Source organism: Thermobia domestica, chromosome 14 (assembly GCF_964235325.1).
Source record: "Thermobia domestica chromosome 14, izTheDome1.hap1.1, whole genome shotgun sequence".
Lineage (NCBI taxonomy): Eukaryota > Metazoa > Arthropoda > Insecta > Zygentoma > Lepismatidae > Thermobia > Thermobia domestica.
This window is the reverse complement of record NC_137467.1, coordinates 19625241-19632094: the sequence shown is the minus strand read 5'-3', so window position 1 is coordinate 19632094 and position 6854 is coordinate 19625241. Positions and strand designations below refer to the sequence as shown.

The 6854-nt window shown below is 37.9% G+C and overlaps 1 non-coding gene across 1 annotated transcript; it reads right to left on the bottom strand.

Moving 5' to 3' along the window:
• Nucleotides 1-4161: 4161 nt before the first annotated feature.
• On the bottom strand, nt 4162-4233 carry TRNAG-UCC (transfer RNA glycine (anticodon UCC)). Its single transcript has one exon. It is a non-coding gene; the product is annotated as a tRNA-Gly (tRNA).
• Between the last annotated feature and the right edge of the window lie 2621 nt (nt 4234-6854).

Genomic DNA, 6854 nt, shown 5'->3' with positions numbered 1-6854 from the left:
TTGTACATTATTTATTTTACAATTTCGGTACTTTCTTTCGTTACTACACAGAAACGTTACACATTCCAACATCGGTCATGATCTCGAAAATATATAAATAGAACACGCTTACATTTGTTTTAAGTCTCTGGTCTTTATCGTTCTTGATCCAATAGATACACGCAATCAAACTTTGGGTTGCGCAACTTTACCGACACACTATAGTAAAAAAAAAAAAAAAAAAAAAAAAAAAAAAAAAGTCAAAAGTAAACAAAACGAAGCTTAGCAGCAATCTGACAACACTGTACTCTCAGGAGATGTTCTCCGTAAACTGCGAGAGATAAAACTGCAAAATTGCATGGAGATTACCAGAGGCGCAAATATGTCTTCAACATTGGGGGAACGGGTAAGACCGTTTCCATAACCTTTTTTTTTTCTTTCATTCTTTTTTGAGCGATGTTCAAAATATTTATGAAGTTGGAAAACAATGCTGTGGAAGATGAGGGGAACACAATTGTCTTCAACATTGGAATTTGAGGTTTCTTCTAGGAGGACATTAATTTCAGCTCACGTTCCTTTGTGGCAATCGGACAAAAAACATCACATTTTCCCCCCAAAAACACATTTCAAATCGGATTATTAGGGGAGACAGTCCCCCGTTCTAAAATTAGAGGGGACATTTCACTCTCATCGTACCGGGATTTGCGCCAGTGGTGATTACAAAGCTGACATTACAGGTTTTCCACTGATAACCTGTCAAACACAAATAAAGAGCAATTTGGAGACATTACTTTTTGAATCACCCTCTTAATCATATTGATTATTGTGTAATATCTTTAAACGTTGATAAATACTCTTCATTGTTTTCATACAATTACTTTATCAACTTATAGTTCTTATACTGTGAGTCATGTAACATTAATTGGGGGAAGTACTGTTGCTAGGGATGCGCACGAGACGAGTGGAGACAGGATTTTCCTGACAAAATTCGAGTCGAGACACGTCTCTTCCAATAGTAAAATATACATTTTTTGAGTTGAGACATCACTTTTACAGCACATTTTTGAGACGAGACAGCCAGAAAATCTTGTCTCGTGCGCATCCCTAACTGTTGCTCACAAGACTGAAGAAATTGGTTGTCAAGTCTCGATAACGAGACGAGCATTGCCATCTATTTCGTATAATCTGTACTTTAAAAAGGGTACTCCTTGTCTCGATTTTCGTCTCGGATAGCACTAGGTCATATAAGGATATTTTTATTTTTGTGGCGATGAACCTTAGAACTATTTTAAAATCATGCTATTTCCCACAATTTTTTTAAATAAACAAATCGACCATGTTAGAAAACGCAAGCATGACCAAGAAAGCTTTCAATTTTTGCTAAAGAGAGAAAGTCTGAATTTGATCGTCACGCAGAAGAAAATGCCTTTCTCTCGGTTCCATTTTCTTTCGGACACCAAAAACCTGCAGAAAACACTTCCGTCTCTGCATTCGAAGGAAAGAAATAGTAATAATAATAAAAAAGTTAACACGAAAAGATAAAAGACAGACAAGAGTACGATACGAATGAACTCTACCGACCGTCCAGTTCTTTCACCCGTCAAACGCAACTTCCGCTCGTTTGACAATGGCAAAAACCAATCAACGGAACTCTCTATTGCACACACAGGAAAAACAAAAATGGTTTCCGTTTCACAACTTTAGTTCTAACCCTTTCAGACACAAACTCTTCACATTTCTTTTTTAAATTTTATTTTCTTCTTCTGCTTTTCTGATATTGGAAAGTGTAAAGGACCAGACATGAACATTAACGAACCTAGGTCAATAACATATTGGATTTTATTTCTTTTCTGATGGCATTACTCCGAGAAGGCAACGAAACTCCGGTCACTGAGAGAGCGGCTAGCTGAAAGCAATGCCAATACTGAATAAACATGGACAATCCAGTTGATCTGGAATTAGGAGTAAACTGATAAGCAAATGGGCATTATATTTCCTGCTTTATTGTTATTACTAGCTAAAAATACCCATTCTTCGCACGGGGGCTGTATTTTGGATATCAACGCCTGTGAGAGTATCACCATTCATCTCAGCGACCGCAAAAACTATGGATTTGACACTAATATCGGTAATTTTGGATTATTTTTACATGTCTCGGTATCCCTTCCCCCTCGCAGGTGACCCCCTGCCCACATACAATGGTAGCTGAATTTGAAAGTCATTTCTAATGGAAGTGTCACCATTGGTCTCAGCGACCGCGGAAACTATGAATTTTGGTACTAATATCGGTAATTTTCTACTACTTTTACATGTCCCGGTAAACGCCTCCCCTGAGACCCCCTCATTCGAATTTAAAAAAAAAAACGCTTCGTATTGCCTGGGGCCTGGACCATGGTACCTGTGAGAAAAATTTGGTAACTCTCGGTCCATTCGTCTGGTCCTCAGGCCACACACAGACAGAAACACAGATATATAGGGAAACCAACTCTTTATTTTATATATGTTAGATTATTATTATTATTATTATTATTATTATTATTATTATTATTATTATTAGGACCGGTCCTAGGCAATTTGCCACCCCTTTCTCGAGAAAGAACAAATCTTTAAAGTCACGATTTTAAGAATGTTACCGAATAAGGAATAACAAAGAGGAGGGAAAGGAGCACTCGCACTCAGAAAGGTCTAAACAATTTCGTTGTGTCTGTTTCTTTCTTTAAATAATAATGTTAGTGAAAGATAAAGCAAATACAGCTGCATAGAAAAGATCTTTTTTTTTTTTTATAGAATTCAATACCAAGTAGAGGCGTATCTAGGAGGTAAATACTGGGGGCGGGGGAGTCAGAACCCAAAATATGATAGATATATTATGTTTACTATAAACTTCCAAAAATATATAAATATTGGCTTAAATTATTTTCGACACTCAGAAAACGGGGCCCTAGGCCCCCCGGCCCCGGGCTAGATCGACCACTGATAACAAGCTTTAATCTCAATGTACCAGTCTGCAATTCCAATACAATTAGCTCTTTATATCTTTATTTCTTGATTTTCCTTCTACATCTGTTAAAAAGAAGAAAAAAAAAACTTGTTACCACCTTCAATGATAGAGAACTTGTTTGTGACAAAGGCAAAACTAGTTTTCATATCGAAACTGTGATATATATAACTAAATGGAACAGGTGTTCGCTACTGTTCGAGAAGGGATTTGTTTTACCATTTGCTTTAGCACTGTCCATGTGTCCTTAACCTAATGCGACCTAAACACGATTTATGAATGTAGTATTCGAATAGGTCAGCTTAGTAAATTTAACTACCATCACTATGAAGTATGTTTCCAACAAGAAATATTTATTTTAAATAATATAGTTATGACAAATTTTGTCACCCCTCGAAGCTTGCTGCCCCGTGCAAATGCACGTGTTGCACATATGCTAGAGCCTGATTATTACTATTAGTATTCACTTCATCCTGGGACACTCTTAGTACCCGGCTATTTGAGGCGATCGCAAAGCGTATTTATTGCTCATGCGTACTCTTGGAATACGCTGACCATGTATTTAAATGTAGATGGCTAATCATAAACGCGAAAGCAATAAAATCGCTGAGAAAACGTCAGCTCGAGCGTATTTGGTGCGAGTCGGAACAATAGACCGCCGGCTGTTTAAAAGATTTCAAAGGGAAGGAAAAAAGGAAAGACGTGTTGCCAGGCAAAGGGATTGTAGCAAGAAACAGCTGCTTGGAAGATGGTTTGTGCAGAGTATTGGAACTCGGCTATTACACACCTGGACCTGGCAAAAAGACCTGGAAACCCTGACTGGCTCACAGTATGATTTACACACCTGGTGAGTGTAAACTTACTGAATAGCCACTTTGGTCGCGTTCGCTACAGGGGGTAACGCTTTCTCAAATAGCCTAAGACTAAATGGCCGACGGATTTCCCTTTGGTATACATGATTATGGGTTCAATTTCCAATGTGGAAAATCCGCATTACCATACTAATGAAATATAAGGTTAAGATATAAGAAGAAAGCTGGTACGGCAGTAATTCTATCTATGAATCACGCTTATTAAAATGCGTTTATTTAAGTATTAATTGTAACAATTTTTACCTAATTTCTATTTAACTTTTGAATTATGAAATGATTAGAAACAAAAAAATAATGATAAAAAACACAAGTTGCGATGGCCGGGAATCGAACCCGGGTCAACTGCTTGGAAGGCAACTATGCTCACCACTACGCCACCATCGCCTTATGATATTTGTTCTTTCCGCCGAAAGATAAGTAGAACGTTGAAGTAGTTGTTCGTGACAAGGAATGTTAGGAGCATTCAGTCGTAGCGAAAGTGTATCCAACTGTACAAAGCCAAGCATAGCGTCAGAAGATAGAAAAATAAATGAAATGAAATCCCGGATTTTGTTTATTAGGGTAAGGGAGACGGATGATTAAGACAAGTGAATGATGATGGATGAATAGGTAAAATGCGAATGTGGGAGGAAATTGGTGTACCCCATAAAAAGTCAAGGTCACAATATTGCCCACCACAAAGTTACATGGCTGGGGGTTGAACCAAGGACCACACGCACCAGAGGTACGCATTCTACCATTGAACCACCATGCATATCCTCACAAAAGATAAAAACTGTAGCGATATCCACTTATAAGCGCCCTTTGGTGCACTTGGTCCTGTATTCGATTCCCGATGAGAGAGCACAAAATTATTTCACAGTCATTCACTTTCTTTATAATCAGTGTTTCTTCCAGACGTTTTTTTGGTGGGGGGCACTGTCCTCCCCGGAGCTCTGAGATGACCCCCCCGGAGGAGACCAAATAATACGTCTATGATATAATAAATAGAATAGTACTAGCAGTGCCCCCCTGGAATACTATGAGTGGCCCCCGGAATATTTTTTTCTGAAAGAACGACTGTTTATAATCCGTCTCCTTTAGCCTGAAGGACATAAACGTAGGACGTTAAACTAAAAATAGATTTCATTATTATTATTATTATTATTATTATTATTATTATTATTATTATTATTATTATTATTATTATTATTATTATTATTATTATTATAAGTACTCTGCCAGACTCAGTGGTGGATCTAGTAGGTAAAAAGTGGGCGGGATCTACGCCCCTCCGGTCCCTGCTAGATCCGCCACTGGCTGGCAGGTCACCTACCGCAAGTATGCAAATTCCTTCATAAATCTTTTTGTCAAATGAGGCACAGAAGCTCAAAGGTAGAGCACCCACGTCTGCTGCGAGAGGCTTTTGGTTCGATCTCATGTTACGTGAGTTCGTTGTGGATAATATATTGTCCGCTGTTTTCTTGGAGTTTTCCCGTTTCCTCACAAAATGGAACATTTCTCATTCTACTATTTTTTTTTCATAATAATACACTTAAATTTGTTATTCCTCTCTTTTAGTATAGTGATTGGGAACATATCCATCGGACGTTAAACTATGTTTAAGGAACACGTTTGATATAGTACGTGTTCCGTCGGCTGAGATTCGACTGCATTTTAATGACACAGGTCCTTATCAGTATACATATAACGTGGACAATTAGTTACACAGTTTCTGAGCATAATGACAGAGGAAAGTGGGACGCAAACTTGAAAAAATCAGAAAAAACGCTTGGGATCAATTACGCAAATAAATCAAAATTTATGATGTATATTATAAATTTTCAAGAAGTTATATGAAAAATTATTTTTAATTGAACAGCAAACGTGTAGTAGAAAGAACGTTATTCAATGCGAATGAATTCCTTTAGCTCAGATACTGGGATGTAACAAAGCACGAAGTTCAGTGATATCTCCAAGCATGACAGCATTTTTGTTAATAGGGAAATTTTAAGATATAGTTTTACAGAACGAAATAACAAATACATCACAGTCAGAATTGTAACTTTGCTAACACTGTTCTGTTCTCTTTCGATAACAATTTCTCATTAAATATTATATATTCAAAATTCTTCTTTCCTTGTAGACTGGTCTTGACTTTGTCTTAAATCAAGGTAGCTTATTGTGTTCGTTCTTTTGTCACAGGTGACTAAGTACCACTGATATTTCGAGTAGAGAGCAGGGTCGGCTCCAGGACCGACTTCTTGGGGAGCGGTGGGTTGTCATACTGCTATTTTTAAAGGCTCCAACTTTTGGGATGGGTTTTATGTATATATATAAAATAAGAAAGTTTCCTCTTCGGGGGGGGGGGCAATCGGGGCAATCGCTTCCCTCACAGAACAGGAAACTTCCTTATTTTATATATAAATAAAACCCATTCCAGAGTTTGGAGATCTAAAAAGTAGCTCTAAGTAGCAGTATTACAACCCCCCCTCCACAAGTTCGTCTTGGATCTGACCCTGCCATCAGTATTTGTGAATGTGTCGTAGAACCTCTCGTGATATCTGAACATTTTTTAATGGCCAAATGGGATTTTGTCGTAAAGGAACATACCTTTGAACTCGAGACAAACCTACATATAGTAATCCGAGAGGCATTTCTTTCCCATCACTGAGAATGTGCCACTAACACGCAACTACCTAATGTACAATTTTGCTGGTGTTCACAGGCACATTTAAGTAGTTTTGATGTCACGAATCCTTCCCGCAGTTTATGTATATCTTTCTGTTCCGTTCCAATCGTCAGTTTTCAATTTTTGATTCTAAGTTGGCACCCTTGTTACTCGTACACGACGTGGAATTCGACAATATGCAAGAGGGCCTTTTGTGTTCTTTTGATGTCAAGAATCACCTCCTGAAGTATGTGCACATATTTCTGTTCCGTTAAAATCGTCAGGATTCGATTTTTGATTCAAAGTTGGCACCCCTGTTACTCGTACACGACGCGGAATTCGACAACATCCAAGA